Consider the following 13211-nt stretch of genomic DNA (forward strand, 5'->3'; position numbering starts at 1 on the left):
AAAGTCAGCTGAAATATTCCAAGAATGGTTTCAGCTGTTTGCAGCTGGATTTGTACCTACTGTTTTATCCTGGTTGTGGGCAGGAGGAGGGGATTTGTACATTCCCAATCCCAGGAATGACTCTGCTGCTCTGGGTTCCACCAGCACCTCTCCCACTGTGAGGAATGGAGCAGTGATGCTCCAGAAAATGAATCTCTGTTGGTAAAAGGAGGTGGATAAAGAGAATTTATGTTCTCAGATATATGGATTTATATTTCCCCCCCCCCAGTTATGTCTTTTCTTGCACTGGGGTGTGCTTGGAGCATTCTTGGTGTGTTCTTGAGCCCCTGTGCTCACAGCAGCAGAAGAGGCAGAGACAACCAAAAGAGTGCCAGATGGAAATCCCCCGTGTCAGCTTCACATGACTTCACCTCTAGATGTTTGGGCTCTGATTCCAGCCTTGTGCTCTAGTTTGTTGTGTTCCTTTGGAAGCATTGTTTTCTGTAATTAAAAAATGATGATTACATACAGTCACCAGCTGTGCCAGGCACAGTTCTACAGCGAGCAGAGCTCTGTGACAGATACGTTCAGATGGATTGGTCACATTTCTCTCTAATAAGACATCAGCTTGCTTGTTACATTTTGATAGTCTTGGTGTTCTCTGCAGAGCTCAAGAGAAGCACTGTGGATGGTTCCCCCATTAATTTGGTTATATTTTAACTATATTTGTATTTTAAAGAATCCAAGAATGGTTTGGGTTGGGAGGGGTCTTAAACACCCTCTAGTTCCACCTTCCACTATCCCAGGCTGCTCCAAATCCCATCCAGCCTGGCCTTGAACACTTCCAGACATCCAGGATCATCCACAGCTTCTCTGGACAACCTGTGCCAGTGCTTCCCTGACCTCTACAGGGAAAAATTTCTTCCCAATATCCCATCTAAACCTCCTCTCTCACTTTAAACTTCTATCCCCTTGTCCTGTCACTACATGCCCTTGCAAAAAGTACCTCCCCCTCTTTCTTGTCGACTCCCTTCTGTATTTTTATAGCCTTGAGTTCTGTTAAATTATGTGTTATTCTAAAAACTACTTCCTCATGCTTAATTTAAACCTCTCACCTGATCATTGCACAAGGCACTTTCCCATGTAGCTTATAGAAGTAATGATATTCAAATTTCTTATGTGTTTTCTGTTCTGCTTATAACTTCATGAATTAATATCCTTTTTTTTTTCCCATTCATATCTATTTTAAGCTGTACAGTTTTAGGCAATATCACCTACTTTCCTGGGGGAATCCCTGCATGTCTTCTGTGCAGTGACTTTCCATACACCCATGGACAGCTGGATGGCCAAAGCTGAATGCTCTTGTTAGTTCTTTCGGTGATTTTATCCCCCCACATCTTGCTGTTAGTATTTACCAACCTTCAGTTCCAGTGACTAGTTACTTTATTTGGTGCAAAAACTAGTATTAAATCACATATTTACATATCTATTAAAAAAATTAAAATTATTAACTGCTCAAAAAGATCCAAATCTACCTAAAAAAACAAGAAACAAATTCAGATAACACTTTCTACTTTCCCAAGTGGCAAAGTGAACAGTATAAAAACATGTCTGAGAACAACTGGTACAAGGGGCCTGTTTGGTGGCAGTTTTCTCTGGAACAGCAATCACAGTGTACTCTTGGATTTTTTTAATATTACCCTCTACTTGGAGAGCAATAGATTTAAAATACTGTCAGTCCTGAGAATTTTTCTTGTTTACTTGAGCAATTTGAAGGGAATTGTAGTTGAAGTCCTCAGCTCCTTGATGGTGTCCCTTGAAATGCAGGCTCCTTGTTTGTCATTTGTTCAATTTTCCTTGCCATTATTTTTATTTGTATGTAAAGGAAAAAGACATGCAGGGTGCTTCTGGAAAAGAAAAGCCTTCAATAGATTTTTTTTCCTGCAGCATGAGCAGAACTGATTTGACAGCAATTACAGCAGCAGGGCTCTGAGGAGGACGAAGGAGAAGGAGAAGGACTGAGTGACAGTTTCACACAGCATCACTTCACTCTGAGTGGCAAAACAACAGTGTCCAGATCCAAGCACTGCCCAGAGCTGGGAGTTCTCTTGAGGATGCCACAGCCCCTGGTAACTATGGCATTGCCCTTTTTTTGCAGCTTTCTACAAACCTAGCAGAGAAGCATGAGGAGATGTGGGTGGATGACAGGCTGAGCAGCTCAAGGTGCCACGGGGTATTGTCCCAGAGGGAGCATCCCAGGAATAGCCTGGGAAAGAGATCTCATTCTGACTTTCCAGTACTTTTTTTCCCGTGAGGAGGCCCTGGCACAGGTTGCCCAGAGAAGCTGTGGCTGCCCCTGGATCCCTGGAAGTGTCCAAGGCTGGGTTGGATGTGGCTTGGAGCAGCCTGGGATAGTGGAAGTTGTCCTGCCCACAGCAGGGGGGTGGAATGAGATGTTTAAGATCCCTCCCAACCCAAACCATTCCATGCTTTGTGTATTTTAAAGCTCACATAGGAAGCTCACTCATCTCTAACCTCCCATGCTTCTTTTCAAGGAAAGAGTTTGAATAAAAGTGTTATTTAATACTGTCATATTCATAGTAAAAGATTAAAAATGCAATTATGGAAGGTGAGGGCTTGATTTGGATGTTTAAGATGTAAAAATCCAGAGAATTCTCTAAATAGAATTTAAACTGAAAGCATATAAAGCCATGAATTCTCAGCTCCTATTTTCACTGTTAATATTGTATTACTAAAGCCAGATCCAGCAAAAAAAGGATTCCTTTAATGAGAGGAACATAATTTTAGCACAGCTGCCACAGAAACACACAGGGCCAAGCTCTGCCCATAGTTGCCTCTGGAGATAGCTGGGTTTAATGCATTTGCAGGAGCCATGTGGAGAAAATCTCTGGCATGCTGTTACTAATTTCATTTGTGGAAGATGAGATAAATATTAATGAATATAAACACCTATTAAATGTAGACTCACCAGTTAAATCACTGTGCTGACTGAATTAATGTGCAGAGAGGTACTTTGTAGTCAGGAATGTTCAGCTGGAATGATGCTTTCTAAAAGGCAATTTCTGTGAGTTTATCATTTTGTTAATGCTACCTGAAAAACCTCCTGTAGAAGTTGGGAGCCTGCAGACATTTTAAATTCACATCAAGGTCATTTCCATCCTTTTTTTTCTGCTCCTTGCTGCTTCCTTGGCAGCACCCATCAAAGCATCTGAGGGGTGCCTGATGAGCAGCCCTTCATTATTTCAACCAGGACCAGATTTTGGACCCAGAACACTGCATGGCCTCCTAAAACAGCTGCTGCAGTTCTGGTGAGGAACAGGACCAAAAAACTGAGCTTTGGAGGATACAGAAATTAGCTGACAGAAATAAAATAAGGTGCAGCTAATTCGTGCTGCCTCCCCATGGCTCCTGCTTAAAAAGATTTAAAAATACTGAAAAGTGTCAAAATAATCAGAATCTATTATGCAACAGTAGGAAATACTGAAGCTGTTCTTTAAATAGCCAGTGACACAGAAGATTTTTGTGTGCATTCCTGGGGGCTACTGTTCCTTTTGAAATCATAAAAGAGGTTGCTGCTTTATTCCTTAGCCTTTCACAGTAGTGGGAAATAAAAGCTGGAGGTACAAATTGTGTGTAGATATATAAATTATGTGATACTATGCATCCTCTAGTGAAGAAAAGGCATCATATAATGTGCAGTTATAGAAAACTGTAGGCATTTTAACAAATCCATAATCAGGAAATGTCATTTAACGTAGAAATGGATGTATGGTGCTCATTTATTTATTAAGTATACCAGTAGGATAGGGAAAATCGAGGATGAGAATTCTGCTGGAGGCTGTGTCCATCATAAAAGAGGATTGAGGTGCTCAGGGGGGTGAGCAGCACTTTGGTCTCAGCAATCAGGGCTTGAACCTAATGCTGTAAAAACACTGGCATGTTTCTAATTGAGCTGAATTTGAATTATGGCCTCGTTGGCAACACTTGCATTTCACTGGGCTTTGCTTTTGAACTGCTGAAGTTTTTTTGGGGGGATTTTCTCCCTCCCTGGGGCTGGAGTGATAAATTTGCTATGTAACATTTCATGATAGATGGAGTGTTGGACTGTTGGGAATAAGCTTTTTGTGACACTGACCTAAGGTGCTGCTACTCAGTGAATAAAAACACTTCTCCCTTTGTAACCCTGGGCTTGTTTTATTCTCTAAACCTGCAGGAAAAATCCGTTTTGCTTCATCACGATCCATTAATGTGAGAAATACTCATTCTAAATGTGACAACCCTTCCTTTCAGTGGTCCTGGTAATCAAAACAAACGAGGTCAGCATTTCCCTTGGTCCTCCTCAGGCTGCTAATGTCCATGTGGGATAATCATGGGGACAGAAAGACCTATCAAAAAATGTCAGGAAGGCCAAAATGGTTATTTTTCATAGTTGTCATTGTTAGAAAGTTCAAGAGAAAGAAGTGCTGAGTAGCACTGCTGGTGATAATGACAAATAGTGAGGGCTTTACCTAGAATAGAGGGGGGAAAATTACATTTAAGAGGGCTCTTGGGAAATCAGGCGGTCTCAAGCTGCTTGGGTGGCAGGAATTTCAATAAAGAGCTTTGAAGTGATTTCAGACTAATTTGTGGTGTTTTCTGATAAATTTGGGTGCATAGGTGAAGAACCTGACTGCTGTAAAACTCACTCAGTGCCTGTCTCTAATAGGAAGAAAGGGGACCTGAGTAATTACAGATCAGTTTAATTTTCACTTACAGGAGGAAAAAAAACCTGGAAAAAATGAACAGGTCTGGAATGTGCTGGACAGGTAAAAACATGTGGTTATTTGGGGAAGTGTCATCTGAAACCAGAGTAACACCATCCTCTGACAAGATTAAAAGTTCTCATTGCTAGGGGAGAGGCATTATGTGACAGATACCAACTCTTTTGGGCATGGTCATACTGTGCCAGATTGAGGATGAAACTGGGTGCAAAATGGTTGGATGATCATGGAATTGTGGAATGGTTTGGAATTAAAGATCATCTCATTCCAACCCCTCTTGGGACAGAGGTCCTTGGAAGGCAGGGACACCTTCCATTAGAACAGGTTCTACAGGCCCCATCCAGCCTGGCCTTGAACAGGGATGGGGCAACCCTCACCATCCTCCCTGGGAAGGATTTCTTCTTAATATCTAATCTAAATCTATCTTATCCTTCTTGATATCTATATTCCTTCATCTTAAAGCCATTCTCCCTTGTCCTGTCACTACATGCTGGTGTGAAAAGTCCCTCTCCTGCTTCCTCATAAGCCCCTTTTAGGTACTGGAAGGCTGCTATAAGGTAAATTAAATGGGTATTTCCAGGTCATTTAATTCAGTCTGGGATGGTGAAAATATAGAAACATATAGAAAATCTGTGTATTTGTGGACAAACTTTGTAGTACAACTTTGTAGGCTAGTGGGAGAGGTTTCAAGCCTTGATAAATTGAGAAATGGTCATGGAAAAGCTGGGAAAAGCAGGCAGTGAGTGTGAGATGCTGGATTTGGAGGCAGCAGCCCTGCAGTCAGCAGCAGACAGCGGCTGTTGTGCCAGCAGAAGCTGCTGCTGCTGACGCTGGGTCACAAGCTGAACATGAGTCAACAAGCTGGGCCCATTGTGCAAAGGCAAACACCACGCTGGGTGTAAACTGTCCTGCAGACAGCAAAACACACACTGCTGCCTGCTGCTGCTGCTCTCACCCAGAATACCCAATTTTGGGGCTCCTGAGGAGACCCTGCTTGCTGCCCTCATCCTGGTCCGTGCTGGGCCAGAGCAGAGCTGTTCACTGCTGCCTCCTGAGCTGGGTGCTGAGTGGGCCTGGCTGACACACAAAATCTGCTTCCTCCTGCCAGCAGGGAAGGCAGGGGCTGATGTGGGTGAATGAATGGGGTTCTCTTTTGGCTGCTGCTATGCCAGCGTGCTGTGGCACTCTGTGACCACTCCAGATTCTTCATCAGGTGTCCATGTTTTCCAAGACAGAGAGATGCTCACACTCAGGTAGTTGTGGAAGTCTATTATATTTTATGTCTCAATCTCATTGCCTATTTCTCTTAATTTTGACCCTACAGTTCTAGAGGATGACCATGTCCCCAGTACTGGATTTTTAGAGAGATGTTTTCACACAGTACCTTTTTGTATTCTGTGGGTGCTGCCTGAAATCCACAGGACTCCTGGGAATTTCATCTACATTATCTTTGCAGTCAGTCTGAGCTCAGAATGGATCTGGACCAACTCCTCTTGTCCACACAGCTGTGGGCTCTCAGGACCATCTCATCTGCCTGCTGCTAAAGGCAGGTGATGGAACATCCTGAAATGTAACCCCTTCTCTGGGGCTCACCTTGTTTGCACATATTTGGTCATGTATAAGGGGATTGCAGGATATGCAGAATGTGGGCAATAAATACAGATTTATGGCTTTAAACCACAGCAAGGACAGGTAATTTTTAACAAGCTGCTAGACCAGGCTTTAGAATGCTTCTGCCTTCCTCTCTTAAAGACATCCAAAGAATTTTTCTTGGCTCTGTAGCATTGCCAGGAGCAGAAGGGTTGGTCTCCAATGCTCCCTGCAGCAGATCCTCAACAGTGCTCAGTCACTGTCTTCTGCCTCCATGAGTATTTCCTGGAGAGTTTTCAGACCTTTCCCAACTCATGGCTATTTATAAGGGAAATTCTGCTGCCTGCCAGCATGGCTCTGGGTTTTTCTGGGCTGTGCTGATGGAAATGTGAAAGATAAATTAACCTGCAGGTGCTTAGTCAGAGCTGGCATGTGGTTTTCCAGGCATGGGAGCCAATTCTCAGGGTCAAAGTGTCTGGACTGCGTTTGGCCAAGTGTCTGGATGGTGTCCAGCGTCACGAGAGCCGCTAATTACAGCAGGCTGGGCAGGGGACAGCATCACTTGGTTCTTGGCCTCTCCTTCTTTGCCAAATACTGCTGGGGACTTCTGCAGGGGGGAGAGAGACACACACACATCCCTGCTCTTTGAGCAGAGGCTCAGCAGCATTCCCACATGTTCGTTTAGCAGTGCAGGGGCTAAACAAACAGCAGCAGATGGGATGGCCCTGTTGTTGTGCTCCACAAAGCCAGCAGACGACTCCAGGACATGTTTTTGTGGAGCTGCTGCTCACAGTGGGTCAGTTTGAGTGATCAGGAGGAAATGAGGGAGCAGCAGGATCACTGCTGGATCCTTCTCAGTTCTGATTAGGAAGGAGCACTGGAAGATGATGGCTCACCTCTGAGCTCTGTGTGCTGCTGCTGCTGCAGCGAGGGTAAATACAGAATCAATAGCAGGCTTTAGAATGCTTTTTTTTTTTTCCTCCCCCTGAAATGTTTTGCCGAGACTGTTGCTCCCAGGGGCATTTATTTTAGGAGACAGGTTATCTCAGGAGTCATTTCCCGAGAGACTTCTCTATTATGTGATGTTTTAGCAAGAAAGACCTTCTCCAGAGACTGTGCTTTCTCTCAGGGGATTCATGTTTTGCAGAGCATTTCCTTGCATGTTTCAAAAAACCAATTTCTGTCCCCATTTATTTGAAAACAACACCTCCTATCAGTCATAGCCTTCTGTCTGTGACGTGGTGGTCTCCCTCACTTCCCAGGCTGGACTTCAGCTGGACAGGAGTCATTCTGCCAGTGCCTGTGTTCAGTGCAGCCTTTGGCTACAGGTACTCAAAGCCCAGGGCCACCATCCTGCCTGGAAGTCTCATTCCTTGCTGCTTTAGGATCAATGTCCAGGACATGGGACATATTCATAGGAATATGTCCCCCAGGCTCAGGGAACAACGGAGCTAGAGGCCACAGAAGCTTCCACAAATCCTTTTTCTCTTGGTTTCCCCACAGGAATGACTTTGCTGCCATTTGCGAGCCCAGTTCAGCCTTTAAAGGGCTCTCCCAGAGTCCCAGGGTGACAAATCCAACGCCAAGCAAGGAGCAGTGTCGTGATGTTTCCCAGCAGAGCCAGCACTGCCACATGATGATTTCTGGAGCTGAAACACCTCTGAAGTGCAGGTCTGTCTGAAAATCCCTGGAGCGGCTGCCTCCGGGGTTTCCATTCCCAAGGCTGGCGATTGCTGGATTCCCAACCTGGTTTAAGTAGGGCAGAGAATGTGAGTGGAAGGGGAAAGAAATGTCACAGGCCTGCGGGGAGCTGTCTGCCCCTGCAGGGCCCGGCCTTCCCGAGGTGGATCCAAGCCATCAGGCTTCACAGCCAGGACGAGCTGCTAATTTCAGTGGTGGCACCGTCCCAGCCGCCCCGCTTGGAAAAACGCTTGGGTTTTGTTTGTGCACAAGGGAGTCGTGTTTTACGGGTGCCCCATCCACCACGGGGGACGTCTCTGTGAGCAGAGGGCCAGCACTAATGCCATCCTGTGTGGCTGGGAATGAATTCAGCCTTTATTCCACGCTCTCCATCCCTGCTGGGCCCGGAGGAGATGCTGCCATTTGCAGCTCCACACACCCCGGTGCCTCTAATCCCGGACAAAACCCGGTCCGTGGAGAAGCAAACACAACAAGACCTCTATTCTTAGCCTGGAAAGCCTCAAAGCTGGTTCTTTGGGGTGTGGGGCGATGAATATGCAGTTGCTGGAGCTCTCACAAAGCTCTGAGCTGGGAGCAGACGCTCCTCTCCCATTGGATCTGTAGCCTTCGCTGCAGCTTTTCACAGTTACATAAATATGGCCTATTTTCCCCTCACAAATTAACATCTCTCTCGCTAAGTTTAGGCTTTTTGCATGCAATACAAAACAAACCTGCTTTTTCAAACGCAGCTGGAAGTCCTGGGTCACCCAGGGAGAGGCTGTCCCTGCCCCTGTAAAGCTGGAGGGCACCTTCACACTGGTGACAGAGAGTGGCACTGACAATGTCCCCTTGGAAGTCCAGGACAACACACTGCAAATCATCCAATTGCCCTTTTATTTTTTCCCCCCTGGGAAGAGTCAGATCCCAGCCTACAAGGCTGCCAGAGGGTCTGTCCTCCTGGAGACTGGAAGTTTGGCTTGGGGCACAGAGCAGAGAGCTCCTCACTCCCCACAAGACACAGATATGGGGATTACTTTCCCCAAAGATGGTTCTTCCCCACCCTCCCCGATGGCTCTGCGGTGTATCTGCATTAAAAGCAGCCCTACAGAGAATGGATGTCACTTGGAAATCTCCCAGCCCTGGGGGGTAGGAAAGCTGTGCATCCTCAGAGACTCCTGGCAGCTTTATTAGTGATTTAAGTAATACAGAGAGCTGCAAGAGAGATGCCCACACCCCCCCTTTGTAGTGATGCTGCTTCTGATTTTAGCATCCTAAAGGGATCCAGCTCCCCAGCACCACTGGGATCTCTCTGGGATGGAGAAACAATCGTGATCTTGACATGGCATCAAACCTCAGCTTCCCACTCCTCTTGTGATGGGAATGAGGATGGGATACCTGGGCTCTGAAGTGATCATCCCTTGGGCTTTGGATGTGCTGCTCCAGGCAGAGAATCCATCCATAGCTACAGATTCACAGCGAGACCTTTCCTTCTGCGGGGCTGATGGAATGCTGGGACTTGAAATACGCTCTGACAGCTCCTGGCAGGGGTGACCTGTGAGGGGGAGGTTTCCTGGAGCTGGGTGCCAACATCCTGAGGCCAGTGGAGCGGGCAGGCAGGCAGGGTACTGGATTTTGGCTCTGTAGGACCGACCCTATCCTCTGCTGTGGGAATGTTCATCATTTTAGGTGAGTCTTGAAGGTGTGTGATGGCACACAGGCACCCAGAGATGGGCATGGGGCCTGGTGTGCTCCCAGGTTAACTGCTGGGGAGGGTATTGACTTGGAAATTCTGCACTTGTAATTCCATGCATCACCCATTGATTTCTACTAACAGCAGCCCTGTGGCTAGAGACCCATGTGTCTGCAAACACCAGCGGAAAACCTTGGAGTAAAATAGGTGACTGAAGGTTTTGGGGAGGGTAGAATACCTCAAGCATCAGACTTGACTTTCATTTTAATCCTTCTGACCAAACTGAGCTCCCCCAGGCGAGACCCAGACCCTCTGAGTGGCAAAGCACTGGAGCAGAGGAGAGGAAGAGATCTGGGAGCTTTCAAAAAAGGCATCAAAGAGGTTCAAAGCTCTCACTTCCTTCCAGAGGATCACACACTTCTAAGCATACGATGTTTTAGAGAAATAAAATCTGTGGAGTGAGGAGTTGGTGCCCCTTTGGGAAGGATTCTGGCTGGATCTCTGGTTCCCACCGTTTTGGGTCTGTCACTGCAGCAGATCAGCAGTGTCAGGGACTGCAGGCGGCTGTGCCTGACAGCATCCGAAGGGGAGGTGTGATGGCTGGAGTGTCTTTCCACCCCCTCAAACAGCCCTGCCAGCCCTTCGGATCTGTATCAGCACGACCCAGATAATGGGGATGAGAGGGGGAGGCTGAGTTTTACGCAGTGCTGCTGCTCTGGGGACGTGCAGCCCTGGCTCAGGCCAGTCCCGAGCCATCCTCGGTGTCCCTGGGGAGCACCGGGCTCGGGGATTTTGTTATGTTCAAAGGAAGAGAGGAGTCACCACGAAAAGCTGAACTATCACTGCAATCCCTTCCTGCCCTCTAGCACAGCTACCCCAGCCAGGCACCAGCAAACAAAGACCAGGCAGTCCTTTCCTCGCTGCCGTGGCACATGAGGCCCTAAATGGAAGAGATTCTCTCTGCTGTCCCTTTCCCCCCGTGCCCGCGGTCAGCAGCGGGTGCTGGCGAGTCCTGGCAGCAGCCAGCCCGCGGCAATTAACGAGAGCAAGTCAGGCAGTGCCATCCTCTGCAAGCCTCTGTCTGCTTTCTGTGTGTGTGCATCTGCCAGAGCTCTCCCTTCTCCCCCTTCCCTCTTTCCTAACCCCCCTCCTTCCTTCCTTCCTTCCTTCCTTGCACCAGCTCCTGCTCTTTGCACAGGAGATGCAGGGCTGGGGAGCCGGTGGCACGGTGCTGCTGCTCTTGAGATAACCGGGGATGCACCGGGACCCCGCAGCCCCAACCAGCCATGTCCATCCAGCACCAAAAGCCACCTGGCTGCAGCACAGGTAAGAGCCAGGAGGGCCTTGGAGGGTGATGAAAGGCCCCCATGGTCCTTCCCTTGGCTGCATCCCTGGTGGAGGAGGGATTTTTGTCTTGCTCCTGCCCCAGTTTCCTGCAGGCGAAGCGGGAGGGGAAGGCTGCTGCTGCCACCCCTGTTAATGCCACTGCAGTGCTGCTCCCCGTGCTTTAAATCTTCCCGTGGCATCCTGTGAATGGTCAAAGGGACACAAGCACGGCTTGAGATTAATTAGCAGGCGGGGAAGGAGCAGCGTTTCTTAGGCTCAGCCCAGCCCTGACTGGGTTCTGGGGTGATCTCCGTTGCAATGGGATTAGCGCCGGGCCTTTGATGCTGAGAGAAAACATCAGCCTGCACCTCTGAGATCTTCCCCATCTTGGCATCTTCCCCCCCACCCCGCTTTGCTGTTGTGGCTTTAAAATGGTGGATTGTGTTTGCTTTGACTATTTGGGTGTCTGTGACATTGTGAGTGAGCGCTGGGGCTGAGCTGGTTAAAAACGAGACCAATTGGAGCGAAAAGAGACGGCGTTGGGGGCGAGAGAGCTGCGCTGAGCCGAGGCTGGAGCGAAAACTTGCAGATGGCAGAGGCATGTGCACTCTTTGGGGTAAAAACCAGCTAAACTGGGGGTTTCACTGTCCCCCCTGCAGTGATTGTGGGGCTGCTGTAACACCCCCACAGGGTGAGGGTCAGCTCCTTGCTCTGCCATGGGTGATGGAAATGAACCGGTTATTTGGCACAGCTGACAGCTACAAGGGGCCTGTTGTGCTGGCACCTTCTCTCCCTGTGGCTGATCCCATGGCTCTGCCCCATCCCAGAGGATTGCTGTCCAATTCCCCCATCTGGGGAGCCTATGGGTTACAGTGAACAGGCTGAGCTTCCTCTGTCCTGCTCTGCTGCCCTTCTCTGGTCCCTGCAGCCCCCAGAGCAGCGCTGGGACAAGCCTGGCCTGTCTCCCTGCGCCACTTCCACCAGGGAACATTGGGGACATTGCCCAGCTGGGCTTTGGCAGAGCTCCTCTCCAGCCTGGCAGGACACGGGCACTGCTGGCAGCCCTCTCCCGAGGAGAAGACATTTTCATGAAAGAAACACCGTCTGCTGGAGGAAGAGGATGAGAGCTCATCTGGCTCACCCCATTTATATTTTAGCTCAGGCTACAGCAGCAGCCTCCAGAGGTAGATGAAAGAGAAAATCCCAGCTCACCCTTGTGGCTAGCTCGGTTTGTATTCCACCCTGCAAATACCCAGTGAGTGTTTAAAGCTGAGGACCTGCTCAGGTGTTTTGCTGTGATCTCCCCGTGGCACGGTTGTGCATCCCTGAGCAGTAAATGGTCCCAGGAAATCCTTGCTGGGGGACCTGGGTGCCCTGCAGGCCCCATCTTTGGGATAACAGCGATAAGAGCAGAGCAGAAGCAGACCTCGTCCATCATAAATGGCTTTGGGGACGCAACCCCGAGGTCTGGGGCTGTTTTTTAACACTCAATAAACAGCTCGTTTGCAGGAGGCAGCTCACAGAATGCAGGGTTGATCTCCCAGCAGAAAATTAACCCTGTTTGTCAGCAAGCCTCACTCCCTGACCTGTGCCGAGCATCGGATCTCGATCAAACCCTGCGAGGAGCGGGGAATCCGTGGCAGGGGATGGTAGCAGAGCTCTGCCAAGCCGGGGTGGATCCGTCCCAGCTTCCCAGGCACGCACAGAGCTGCCTTCCAGCCGCTGCCATATTGACAGCAGCAGCGATGCTGAAAGCTGGGAGGGCTCCAAGGCTGCACAGAGCAGCTCTGTGTCAGCTCCAATCCTTTCTGCCTCCCTGCTCCACACTCACAGCATCCTCCCTCCATCCCTCCATCCCTCCATCCCTCCCTCCCTCCCCAGCTCCTTTCCACCGAGCTGCTCCTGGGCCCGGCAGCGCGTTTCCTCGGAGAACAATTATGAAATTGCAATAAAGTGCTTTAAAAGGGAAATTCTTCCCTTTGATTCCCGCCCGCCCTTCTCAGCCTGGAGCTCCCTGCTCTGCTTGTGCTGTTGGTTTTGTGTCCTACCTGCCCGGAGGAATTCGGGAGGGAGCAGGGAGCATCTGCTCTGCTGCAGCAGCCTCCGAGCCCAGGAGCCACAGGCATGGCCAGGAGCCACTTTTGTCATTGACAATTTAAACAACC

Source organism: Parus major, chromosome 8 (assembly GCF_001522545.3).
Source record: "Parus major isolate Abel chromosome 8, Parus_major1.1, whole genome shotgun sequence".
Lineage (NCBI taxonomy): Eukaryota > Metazoa > Chordata > Aves > Passeriformes > Paridae > Parus > Parus major.